Source organism: Chrysoperla carnea, chromosome 1, assembly GCF_905475395.1.
Source record: "Chrysoperla carnea chromosome 1, inChrCarn1.1, whole genome shotgun sequence".
Lineage (NCBI taxonomy): Eukaryota > Metazoa > Arthropoda > Insecta > Neuroptera > Chrysopidae > Chrysoperla > Chrysoperla carnea.
Window position 1 is genome coordinate 93,284,373 of NC_058337.1, and position 14,604 is coordinate 93,298,976.

Here is a 14,604-nt window from a genome sequence, read left to right on the forward strand (position 1 = left end):
GTTATTTTAAGAATCTTGTGATCAATTGTTATCTATGTATTTAACACTATTTATGTAAAATTTCTACAATTTTATTTTTCAATATTCATACTGTATCATTAAAATAAAAAATTATTCATATATTTTTAAAATGAATATGCAGTAATAAATATCAAATAGAATTAAAAATATTCAAAAACAATATGAATTTGCTTTGATTTGAATGATTTAATAAAAAAGTAACATTTGCGGACTCTATAAATATGTTGACATATTATTACATGATTTTTATAATAACTTATTATTACTTACAGTTTTTTTTTTATAAAAAAAAAGTACTTCATTTGATGAGGTAAAAATATTATCATCAATTTAATACATTTAACCTTCAACATCTTATTTATAATTTTTATTATTGGCAACCTTGAATTCTTTGTTTTTCTTATTATGAAACTACTTTTTGCATTATAGTTTTTTTTTTCTTTATAAAAGAATTATACTGACAATCTTTAGCTGTTGATGTATTTCTAGACCAGTAAAATAAGGTAGAAAAACTCAATACCCTAGAAAAATGATTCCTCCAGTCATGTATAGATAAAATTTGGTATCAATGATATTGTAAGGATTACTTTAAGAGATTTTAATGATATAGAATGAAAAATTCGAATCAGAGGGATAAGTCCGCTATTGGTAATATAATGTCTATATTGACGAATTCTGGATGTGTTTCGTAGGAAGCAAGGCTACAATATTATAATTAAATTGTCGTTAATTCAATAGGTACATAAGCGTGTACTAATATTTTATATAAAAGCGTGTACTATCGGAACCTAACGATATTTTGATGAAATTGAGCGTGTGTATGAGATAAAAATGTGGCTCATTTCAGTAAAAGAACGCTATACTTCAGTAAAATTCGTTTTTTTGTTACACCCACCTTGCCAACCTCATATCTTAGTCGGATAAATTGGATATAAATAATATATATATAAATTGGATATAAATAATATATATTGAACATCGCCTTTTAAAGAATCGCCGAAGAAAACTTTTTTAAATAATTATGCAAAATTAAAGCTTAATTAATTGAAATGAATTTTAATATTTTTAATTTATTCACAGATTCCAAACGTTTTTTTGGGCACAATGTGCTATTTTAGTGACTAAATATCTACTTTCTCCACCTATTTCATTTTAGCTTATTTATATTTAAATGCATATAATTAAAAAACGGATAATAATTTTTATTCAAAATGTTTCTGGTATAAAACTAAAAGTTTAACTGTAACTCCATTTGCTGAATAATTAATTAAACTAAAAATTATAATTACCTTTTATTTTTTCTTTTAACAATTCATTACTATTTATAATATAATTTTCACAAGTGTGCTTTTATAAGAGAGATATAAGAAGTGGGGGGAAATTTGGAAATGCCATTCCAGGTCTGGTTTTAAATTATCAACGCTCTTGGTTTTATCTAAACACAACCGAGGGAATCATTTTTCTAGGCGATTATCTGATTCAACTGGACTATTCAAACTTGTTATGCTTTTTTTATTTATAAATTCTACCCATGATATATAAACGTCAACTATTTGTTTACACTCTACAAAATATAAATTGTGTTTGTATGAATTCAAATATGACCTGTTGATTTTGAATAAAGTGACGAATTAATATTACCGACATTTACTTTTTTAAAGTAGGGCATATTAATTGTAAAATTATTATTTTCTTTTATACCTCATATATATAGGAAATATATCGAATTGAAATTTTAATAGCGTGTGCAGGCCGTAAAAAGTGTGTTTGATTTCGTAAATGAGCAACATAGGTCAATTGTAAACCACAAAATATTGAATGTACAAAATATTTCATATAAAAAAAATAAACAACTTTTGTTCAAAATAGTGACTCTATTGATTCTAAATTCATACCAAACCCAAATTTTTCGACAAAAAAAAAACCAAATTTTATATTTTAGAGCTTGTGAACTATTCTGTATATTAAAACTTTCGAAAATGGTCAGATGATAAATAGTGGCAACTTTTCGTTTTAACAAAAACTGCCTAGTAACTTTCATAAAATTTTATCTTCTTGTCTTCTAATACTTTGGTTTTGGGAAACTTATTTTGAGGTAAAAATATTATTTCGAATACAAACTATTATAAAATGGTCCATTTTTTATAAATTCACGTGTATTTGTTTCAAGAGTTTGTTTTAAGAAGAATAGCTTCAGACAATTTTAAGATTAAAACTTTATTAGATACTAAAATTTCAAATCTTTAAACTAATATTATTAAGGCAATTATCATTTTTTGGCCTCATTCAAAGATATTTAAATTTGCTTGTTCCACTATATTTCTATTTCGAGAAATGATCGATTACTTCATATTCTGAATGAATTTAAATGTCAAATAAAATCTAAGGGATTAATACGTTTTTAATAACTGGATAATTGACATAGGTTTTACGACAGGAAAAATCAAATTAAAGTATAAATATATATTTAGCTAGTGAAATTTACAAAATTAAAAAACCACTCGATAAATACGACAATTTTCCTTTTAACACTCTCAAAATGAATCGATTTTTAAGATAAACGCCTCTTTTTTCGTTGTTTCGGGTTCGGAATCCTAAGTTCGCAGTTGAAACATTGCTAAAACAACACTCTTAATTAAATTACCTTTAAAACATACAGACAGACAAACGCAAACATGGCGGTCAAAATTATAACACCTCTCTGTTTGAAAAATTTAATATGTTTTTTACCTTTATTTGTGTCAAGTTCTTTTTTTTTTGTCACTTTAAAAAAAATTGGTTTTTACTTTGAAATAAAAAAACTGCTTTGAAATAAAAAGATAGTCATTTTTTGAAACATTGGACCATCAGTGTAATTAAACGCACGTTTCTGAACAAAAACCTAGATTTCGATCGATACCGAAGCCATTTCGAACGATATTATGCCATAATTACCATCAATTTACATTATATAGAGATGTTAGTTGATATCGATCATATATCGAGCCAAGTGATATGATGGTTTATAAATAGGAACATGCATAATTTTTGCTCCCATGTAACCCAGAATGGCTCTACTCAATTTAGAAAAAGTGATTAATAGTGAATTGAAAAAAATGTGTAGGATTCAGAAGTTTTAAAATTTGTGAATGATTTACTATTAAGTAAAACCCAATTGGTTTTTCATTTCTCTATTAATAAATTTTTCAAAAAGTTTCATTAATTAGCTACTTCTAAATTTAGAATGTATATGCTAAAAAATTTTTTGTAAAATAATGTATTGTTTATATTAAATCTCTTAATGAATCCCTTACTTGGTAATTTTTATGTACTTGACTATATCCAAATTTTAATCAATAAAAAAATTAAAAAAAATAAAAGTGATTGTATATAAGTGAATCATCTCCTGAAGATTTTTTGTAACTCAATACAAAAAAACTTTCCATGAAAGTTCATTACATACCGTCAATAGCACGTACACAAAGAAGAAAATAAAATTAATTAAAAATAATTATTATTTAAAAGAAAAAAAATACCATAAATATCATCTTAAATTAGTTTTAAATATACGTAAATATTTTCAAGGCATCCATTACATTTACAAATATTGCTTATACATATAAAATACAATTATTATTTTTATTATTTAAACAGGTAAATGTAATTGTTTGTAATTAACCACCTGTAACAATTGACAGTCATTCTATCATTAAAAAATAATAAATAAATATATGTATACTCATTTTAAAATTATGCAATGTTTACCTATAAAATTATTGTTATTATTATTAGTATATTGATAGTATACCTATTCATAAAAATTTACTGGGTGTAACATTTTGAAGACATGGTTGGTGGTGACGGAGGTAAAACATGAAATCCAAAATTGTAGCAATACATATTCACGATTCGGTAGGGGTAATTTTGTAAGAAATCAAAGCGTACTTATGTAGGATGTACTTTTCTGAAGGCTTTTATGTCTCTTAGTTCAGTTCGAATCTGCTGATCATTTTAAATGGTGGGAAAACTTAGAAAAGGTTAGATAGTTTTATGTTCCAAACTCTTTTACTTCTAGAGATAATAATTTCTTTTTTTACTAATTGGGTACGCTTCACCGTAATTCAGAAAACTCGCTATAGATTGATTCTCTTATTATAATTTAGAATAATAAATGGAATCGATATCCTCAGGGCTGCGGCTTCACATCAACAAGTACAGAAATGTGGATACTTAACTTCAACTACCCTTAAGCTTAACCCTATATAGCGCTACAATTTTTCAATATTTTCAGGTTGCTTTTTTCACGAAAATTGACCTAGTTTATTCTTAAAATAAGGTGAATTTTCGGAATTCTTCCTAGTTTGAGTTATTGATTGTAATAGAGTCTAAGAGCGACCCAAAGCACCAATATCGAAACAATTTGAGCTCAATTAATGATTTTGGGTCATGAAAACATTTTTTTTATAAAAAAAAGTTTTGTAGCTAAAAATTTTTGTACTTTACCTGTTCAAGGTATGGCTAAATCATACCATTCGTATGTATACCTTTGGGAAAACTATAATTGGACTATGTTAACTCAATCCTAAGGTATTAATTTTTTTTATAAGATAACGAAGATACTATTCTTTGATATGCATATCCATTCACTCATATCTGTAAGTGTTTATAAGCCAATTATTTGAACCTAGCTCAAAACTGGTACAATATAACCGACTTTCTCCTATACGAAATTTATCGTATAATTTTATTTAAAACCAATTTTCAAAAAATTTTGATTCTTAAATAATTTTGTTAAATTGAACCGTATACGCTATGCGCATACAGACGCTATTTGGCGGCATTTACATTCAATTTTTGATCGCAAATTGATTTTATTCCAGTACAAAAACTACATGCAACCGTCTTAAAATACTGTACACTCATAAACACTTTATAAGACAGCCTATATATACATGTTTTAATAGATTCTCAAATTACAAAATTATATCATGCGTAAGGTAGGCATACTTGTAAGTGCATATCAATTAAATTATTAATTTATCAATCACGCAAACTGAAAAAAATTAGTTTCATAAATATTTTGACGCGTTCTAACACCAATGTATTTACCTACTACATAAAGTGACGTAATGTTTTCTATTGAATTGAATTGCTAATATTATTAAGGTGTCAAAGATCGATAAAAATTATAAAAAATAAAATAAAATAATTTTTTTTCTATTTCCTATTGTTATATTATTAACCATTTCGTTTATATAGATAGTTTAAGTAATCTGGTACTGTTCATGATGGGGTTTGACCCCGGATTCGTAATCGCAGAGACCATCAAAAATATTTACATATCAATTTTCACTTACAAAAAGTGAGTTTCTATCACAACTTGTAGTGTAATTTGGTTGAATTAAAATATTATTTATAAATATTTTTTTTAGACAACAAGAATAGAATTTTATGATGTACAATTACTATTTTTGACAAGGTATCATTTTATCATTATCTTTCTGTTAAAGTACACGACAGGCAAAAAAATATGGTCGAAATTTACACTTATTTATGAGGTCACGGTCTAATATTTATGTTCACAAAAATAAAGCCACACGAAATAATTACCGAGTGTTGGACAATTTTTATCACTAATATAGCCCAAGAACTGTGATGTATTATGATTTATATTCATTTGATAGTTTTGAGAAATTATATATCTGTTAGTAATGACTCAATCACTTTTCATTTGTATTCAGTTTCCAAATTAGACGTATAAATTATAATAGTATAATTTTCAATCCTTTCTAATAAGACGACATTTTTTAATAATTACAATTAAGGTATTTAATTACAATTAAATAAAAAACTGAATATTTATATATTTTCAATGCACATATTTGTAATAAAAAATTTCATTTTTCTGACTGTTTTTCTGTTTGACTATTTTAGACCGTGGGCCTGTAATGAAGCGCAATTTCCAAGATTATTTTATTGATATAGGTAATTTTTTTAATAAAGAAACTTAAAGTTTTAATCTTGGCTGCAGTGTCAAATTTTGGTCCGCCGTATGTTAAAAGAAAATATTTACAAAACCATACGTGGAAAAAATGGCAGAAAGTTGAGAAGATTTTGCAAGGATTGGAAAATAGTTTTGATTTTGCAAGTATTTAGACAATTGCAAACTGTTGTTGATATCTTTCTTTTAATATATAGGGTAGACAAAAAAAAAAGTAGGCGAAAATCGAAAAAATCCATTTTTACAAAATTTACAAACGGACCACAATTAAAACGTCTAATTTCTTGATTACTATACTTACCTTTACCATTCTTCAAAAATTACACTTTAAAAAATTGTAGTAGAAGTACTTGATTGAAGTAAGCGCATTTACTCGGCCGCTTCATTCAAAAACATAAGTATTTGACTTTTTAAAACGTTTCTTAAACCAAGAAAACATTTACTATCAACCTTCTTAAAAACTTTTTCTTTGCATCTATAATACACAAAAACTTGAACCATAATATTTTTTCTTACTTGGGACTTTTTCTTACTTAAATTTACTTGGAACAAGAAAAATGACACAAGAAATTGTATTCTTATCTCAAGCAAATTTTCGTTTTCTTCTAATATTCTTGAGCCAAGAAAACTATTTTTCGCAAATTTAGTTTCATTATGGACTCACGATCTAATATGAATCATTTCATATATATTCAAGTCAATATTTTATTAATATGTTTTATAATTTTATTCACGGAAACTAAAAAATATCTCGAAATCTATAAATTATTAGCAATTACTTATGATTCTATTAATATTTTGCTTCGTAGTATGAATATTGACTTGAAGATTCTATAGTTCTTATAAACTCATCTTTGATAATTTTACATTCAGGAATTTCAATTTTTTAAGAATAATCGAAATATTATGGGATACAAACAAACTTGATAAGCTCTACCAATTGGATTTGAAAAAAAAAACTTCCCTTCTTTCCTCTTTTTGTGATCATTTTACCAACTTTTGCTACATTTAAAAAAGCAATAAAAAAAGTTTAAGAACCAAAACAAATTTAAGAGTAATACCTAAGCATTGCACTAACGCTGTGAATACGTTTTATTTAAACAAAATTAACTCACTGAATGCTGCGGTATATGGTAAAAATTTATTCTCAATTATCGGTATGGTACAAATACATATATCTTCGATTTGAACGCGGATATAATAAATAAACTTGGTACACCATCCTAATCAATGAAATGAAATGTAATCTCACCTTGATTTTAGAAATGCAGATGTATAAATAAAATAAAATTGATTGTCTTTTGAATGTTAAAAATATAATAAAAAATCTAAAAAGGATATCCCGGTTTGATTATAATATTTTGTTTCAGTCAAATACCTTTCTCTTCTCTTATGGTTTTTTTTTTGTTTTTGTTTTATAAATTAAAATTAATATTTTATTTATTTTTAAAATAATAATTTTTTGATTGATTGTATGAATGTATGAGTTATAGCTACTGAAGGTTAAAGTAATAAAGATTCACATAGTTCATTGTTCAATTTGAATATAGCGATTTTATAATCTTATAGTTGAACAGGTGAGAAGGAAAATATATGTGAAATAAGAATTCGCACGACCTTAATTTATAGGAAGCAATTATATTATGTATCAGGGTTTTCCAACCTTTGCGTTACGACAGAATAATGAGCTGTATGTCACTCAATAATATTGTCTTATAAAAGAAAAAAAATTTACGTTAAATCGTAGTGCGAAGAAATTGAAATGTTTGGTAGAGGATAGTACACCTGGATTCCATACGAGCTATTCTGTATCCCATCCAGAAAAAAATTGATGTAGAAAGTTAACATAAATGTGTTTGTTCTTTGGTTAAATCATTTGTTTAATTTTTGGGCAATATTCTAAAATTATTATATTGTATGACATACATAAATATATCTCAAAAGATCACATAAATAAATATTATTTTCTATCATTTGTGTTAGCAATTGGTCACACATATATTCAGTTGTTCCAATTCCTGTTCCTTCCATACTCAAAAGTGCATACTTTTAAGACCTTAATTGGGTATGTGTAATAATCGCTCATTGAAGTCTCCATGATAAATTATATTAGATTATGAACAAGTGATATTACATGCTTGACCAACTGCGTTTTGTTAAAGCAAATTGAACACTATCGAATTTAAATTTTGTTAAGCATTTTTATATTTAATTTTAACTTTAAATTACTCACAGATTCGATATTTTTTAATAAAACTATGCACTGTCAAAGCAAATTCGATACATTTTAAAATATTTTAGTAAAACTTATTGCATTGGAAAACTTTACTTTTCGTATGCGTATCTCAATGCGTAGTTACATATCAACTCTCGTGCAAGCTTTTTTCACTGCATTACGTACTGTTTAAGCAAATTGGAAAGTCTCGAATTTACTTATAGTGCGTACGTTAGTTATAAAAATCTCGAACGAGAATTCATAAAAGTTCATTCTGAACAGTATTGGTAATAAAACAATAAATTTTTAGTAAAATAATTTTAAAAAGTTTAAATTTTATAGGGTCCAATTTTTTTTGACTTATACTAAAAATATATGAACTTTTATTAAGTTAAAATATTATATTATTATGTAATATGAATGTAAGACCATTTTTCTCAGATGTTGTAAGACCATTTTTCTCAGATTAATTTGACAACAAGAGCCAATAAAACTATAGTTTTTAAAAGTATGTTCTTTATCGCGTCGACTAGAAAAAAACAAGAAGGGACCAACAAACTTTGTGTCTGTGGTGCTCGTCCTCATGCGGAAGGTCATTAGGTCAAAATCCATCAACGTTCTAGCCTTTAATTACTTCCGATTACTGTTCACAGATGACTTTTGACATAAAATTTGAAAAAATCTTTCTTTGATGACTATGAACAGAATCCAACCATAAAACAATTTTATATCTAGATGTATTGCGCATGTACAATTTAAATATAACATTTTATAATAATAATTTATAATAAAATATCTATTGTCATAACCTGATAAACGAAAACTTGAAAAAAAATTATTAAATACAATTAATTATTATCATTCCTTCATTGTGTTTTGTTATCCAATAATACATAATTTTTATTATTATTTATTTTTTAAATGTATATTATGTTTTTACTAGCTCGACCCGTGAGGAATTCCGCTCCCGTAGTTACCATAACCCGTGGCTTCCCTGTACCCGTGGCTAAAAACAGCAAACAACAAATTTCGTAGAAAAGTGGTAAAAAAATCAAAAGTTTTTAAACTATTATTAGAAGAACATGTATTAAAAATAGTAATTATGTCTAGAGTATTGGAGAGTATCTGTAAAAACTAACATATTTGCCTATTAACTTATTATTTTTAGTAATGTGATATTATTTCGTTTGTCGAGCGTGTTATTTCCTAAGCGGTACATTTTTTGACCGTGAGTATATTTTTCGTGAACCCTAGACAGAATAAGCTTGAAAATGAGGGGGAAATCATGAAATTTGATAAAGGAATCCGGAAGATATCGGTATGGCAGAAAAAAACTTGCCAGAGTAATAATATACACTAAGATTTTTTATTCAATCAATTTCCGATATATTCATTCCTTGAGATCTTTATAACAATACCTATTACCTAGCCCTTCCCATACTATCGATCATTTTGTTTTGAAAGAACTTTAAACTTTAGAGGCTCCGTGATCTTTATTATAAAGAGATTTTTTATGATCGTATATTCAGTCAAGTATTATAGTAATTAAGATTAAATGAAAGTAATGAATTTTAAGAATGTACTATATACAAAGAATAATAATATTTATTATTATAATTATTATAAATGCATTTTGTACACAATAATCATTTACGTCATACAGTACATATTTATTTTAATTAAAGATTCTGCAGACGAGTAACAAAAATATACCTTTCAGAGATCATATTTGAACAAAAACAAAAAAATTAACTAACTATTAAAAGTTTAATAACAGAATATTTCCGGTATTATATTACACTGTAGATAATTTTTTTTGTAAATTATCTATACCTACATGAATAATATTAATATGTACGTCGTCTATATGTAAACGATTTGTAAGCACTTAGAATAGAAAAAGAAAATAAATATGTATTGTAATAAAAAATAGTTTTCGTTTCGATTTTATATATAAGGAAATTTTACTCAGGGTAGTATGAGCACCAAGGTAATTTTAGATTTAGGGTTGAAATTATTTCTTAAACAAAATTTTCAATGTTTTATATTTTGAAAATACTATTCGTCTAATATGTATTATCAAGTTATAACATAAAATTCACCTTCAAAATTGAAAATATTATTTTTTTTTTAATTTGTGTCTCCACTACCGTGATCATACATCCTTAATTAGTCGGGCACAGCCGGTTTTTTTTCAATAATTTATTAAGATTTTATCTTCAAATTGAATAGTTTTTTTTTTTTTTTTAATTTCCATCGACTAGTTTTGGAGAAAAATATGAAAGCATATCATCCATCTACCGTTTTACACATAAAACCATTGTTAAATATGCCTACTTTTAAAGTCATTTATTTATTTATATAATCGGGCAATTCTCCCTATAATTTTCTTAATTATTCGGTATTTAAACTGTTTTTCGAATTTGAAAGATGAATTCTTTAATGAACAAAATCAGTACGTTTACAGAAAAGGCTAATGCCAAGGGGAAAATTCCAATTTTGGAATTCCGTGAACCTCTAATAAATGAATCATTTCCTTGATTCACTTTTTCTGCCTCGTCAAATGTCAAATTTATGTAGGTAGGAGTTTATGTATTTCTGTCCCGTAATATTTTCAGTATACGGGAAAAAAACAAAGCCTTTAAGCCTTTTTTTTATACCTTTTCGGTAGTTTCACGAAAATCGAAGAACTCAATTTTCAATAATTTTGACATTTGAGTCTCGCTTAGCTTCACTTTATCAATAAGCTTAACAAAGAGGCAAGCAAAAGGTAAGAATTTTTGTTTCTTTACTAATGATGTTATAACTATTTATGTACATGGAAGTCGTGTGAGTAATTAATTCTAAATGTTTTTTTGCAATTTGGTTAATAACATATTTTCCATAGCAATTATTATATATTATCTTTGTTTTAATGTATTCGAGATTTTTTTTCCAATTTAATGTATTCAATTTGTACTTTCAATGCCATAGAAGTTACATCAAAAATCATTAATTATAGATTATTTATAAATAGTAATTATAACAGGTTTTTGTCTTGAATGTATTTATTCACCTCTCATATAATTAAAATGAGATTAATTAATAAAAATTTAATTGCTTTATGCCTACTACCGAATTATTTCTTGAATTTTAATTTACAATAAATTATTTTTATTCCCATAATATTTTATGTAAATTTTACCCAAAGTCAAAAAATCCAATGTAATTAATTTACAATAAATTTTAAACTAGACAAATATACAAAACTATAAACATTATATGTATGAAACATTCATTTTTTTTATGATTTAAAAAGTTTTTAGACCTAATAAATGTTTTATATCAAAAGTTTATTAATTCGTGCCGATAGATACCTACCGCATCGGCAAACTTATGAGCAACAAATCTCCATCACTAAAGCCATATCTTCGGTCTCATCAGATGCATTCAAATTTATGGCAGGACTGCCAACCATCCTTACATGAACTGGAGGAACATGTGAATGTGAATATTCTATGGGTACCGGGACACTGGGACATTCCAGGGAATTGTTAAGTCGACGAGATGTTAGAAATGACACAAGGCTGTTTGACACTAGCGTCAGTAGGCATCTGAGAGTTTTATTTGCGAAGTACAAGCCTGAATGAGGATATCTTAAGAGAAGCCACTGATAGATGGAGAGAAGAATGCACTTTCATTTACTAATCATTTTTAAGACACCTAGTTTTTAGTTTTTCATTTATTATTCCTACAAAAACCGTTTGCCATTGAAACATCGAACTTTTTGATTAATAATTTCACTACTTTTATTTCTCCGTCTAGCTATAGATACTTTCGCAAATATTTACACTTTTGTATTTTTCCCTTAACAGGGCGGTATCCATTTTTTTTTATATTCAAAGCTCTCAATTCCTGTACAGGCTTTTATTGACACCAATTGTTTTGTATTTTCTGCTGTTATCTCTTGAATCTTGTTTATTATTACATGGTTTTTATTGAAATGAGATTTTTGTTGTTTCATGTTTTTAAACACATGAAATATTCACATAAAAGGGCGAAAAAGAGGGACTGGTCAATTTTCAGATAAATTTACAACTCTCTAGACAAAATTTGTTAGAGCCTTAGAGATGCCTTAAACATCCACGAATTGTTTACCTAAAAGTGGAGAGGAGCAGGTAAATCAGCAGTCAGTACAGTGCTTAAGTCTTTAAATTCGGTGAAAATATGACTAAATATTGTAATAAGTAACACACATCAGGTAGCAATTCCCAGGACCATGTACAAAAAGTATCAAAATTACTTCAGCTTTTGAAATACCAAGAGCTAGGCAGTTTTCTCTTTTGTTTCTTTCAAGACTCGTAATATTCTTAACCATAGGTATAGCTGATATGCCATACGCCGCCTTTTCTAAAAATGTTACACATAGATTTTTCGTTTTTGGTTGGCTAAGACATTTAGATTAAATTATTTAGCCGCTTTTTTAATTGTACCGCTATTCTAATTGAATTTAAAAAATTCAAGATACCCTTAAAATTATCAGTGCTAAAAACAATTAGTTTACATACAAATAAGTGTAAACTAACACACTATAAAAAATGAAGTAATTTGTGAAAAATGCATAAACCTACACAATCACTTATTATAAATAAATAATAAAAATTTTTTGTATTATTAATGTTAATTTAATAGTGAAAATTTAAACACGCATTAATAATTAGTAATTGAAACCAAATTAATTAATTTCATATTTAATTTCCCATGTGAATTTAAAATCGTAAAAGTGCAACAATCCATAAATACACCTATATCAAAAACACTATTTAATAAAACTTACCATATAAACAATAATTATTTAGTATTATTATCATTATTATTGATAAATAACATATTATTTATTAATTATTTACGGATAAATAATTAAATAAAATAATTATTACAAAATATTAAATAAATAAATAAAATAATAGAATGTCAAAATTTCAAAATTTTACATTCATATCTATCTATCAATAATAATAATAATTTGATATAAAAAGTGAAATCCGAAAGGAAATTACTGTACCTACTATTGTTTTATTTTAATAGTAATTGACATTTTAGTAAAAATTTTGAATAACAATCTTTTAAATATTAACGAAAAAAATAGAAATCTATAATTATTCACTCAGGTACCTACCTATAAGGTAATTTTATAAGAAAACTTTTTTAAAGCAAGTAATTTCTTCTTAATATATTCAATAAAATATATCCAGCAATAAACACAAAGTCCTCTTTTAACTTGATGTTGTTCAATAATATTTTCTAGTGTTTAAAATTCTTCTTAATGTCATCTCAAATTATAGAATCCAAAATACTGAGCCGATTATTTTCTTAGAACATATAATTAAATGACATTAAAAGGAAATTTCTACTACCAATTGGCTTACGAACTAGAGTTGTGAATGATATAAAAGAGATTAAATGTCCTATTGTTTTTTTGTTTCTTTATACCATGGAGATGGATGTTTATACGTTCTTCCACCTATAGTTTCTCGGAGTCTGAAGTTTTTTGCTCTTGCGTTCAAAAATGGGACACTATTATAGAAATGGTTTTTGGTATATTTTTTCTGGGTTTATTTTTTCCGGTCCATTTCTCCTAAATCCATTGTAAGCAATGTTATGATTGGTCGCAAATATTAGATAAGTTACAGTCAGTTTTTTTCACAAATATTAAATTTTTTTAAAGTTTTGAGGATCTTCTTAAAAAAAAAAAAGCTATGAAAAATCACATTTTGTAGAAATTTTTACCACCTAAAATGATTTTTTGCTTTGTTTTTACAGATTTAAATCCTATAAAAAATGAGAAAAAATCGTATCGTTTGTTTCTTGATTATTTATCGAAAACCAGGATTATCATTTTCGATTCTTCTCAAATTAACTTGTTTTTGTCGCGTCATGATACTCTTGTCTCTTTCAATGACATAACCTACAGATTATCATATATCATATTATCAATATCATTATCAGTTTAATTGCATCAGCTCATTTTCTTCTGACTTTTTATGAATATATTAATTTAGTGATTACCAAAATTGAAATTATTTTAGAACCTGTTAAAATTAAAGGATATGATTTACTGGCGGTTTACTTTGAATCTTACCTTTCACTAATATTACAAATTGAAACATTTTTGCAGTAAATACCCTTATCTTTTTATAAAGGTAACTTAAACAAAATGTATTCAAATCGTATTACACAAGAAATGTCTATCAAAAAAATACATAATAAATTTTGTAATTAAAAACAATTTAATATTAAGTTTGTTTAATTGAAAAAAAAAAAAAAAAAACAATTTTATAAAATTAAGTAAACTTTTTATTATTTAAAAATAAAATTTAGATAAAAATATTTACAAAAAAAATAAAAC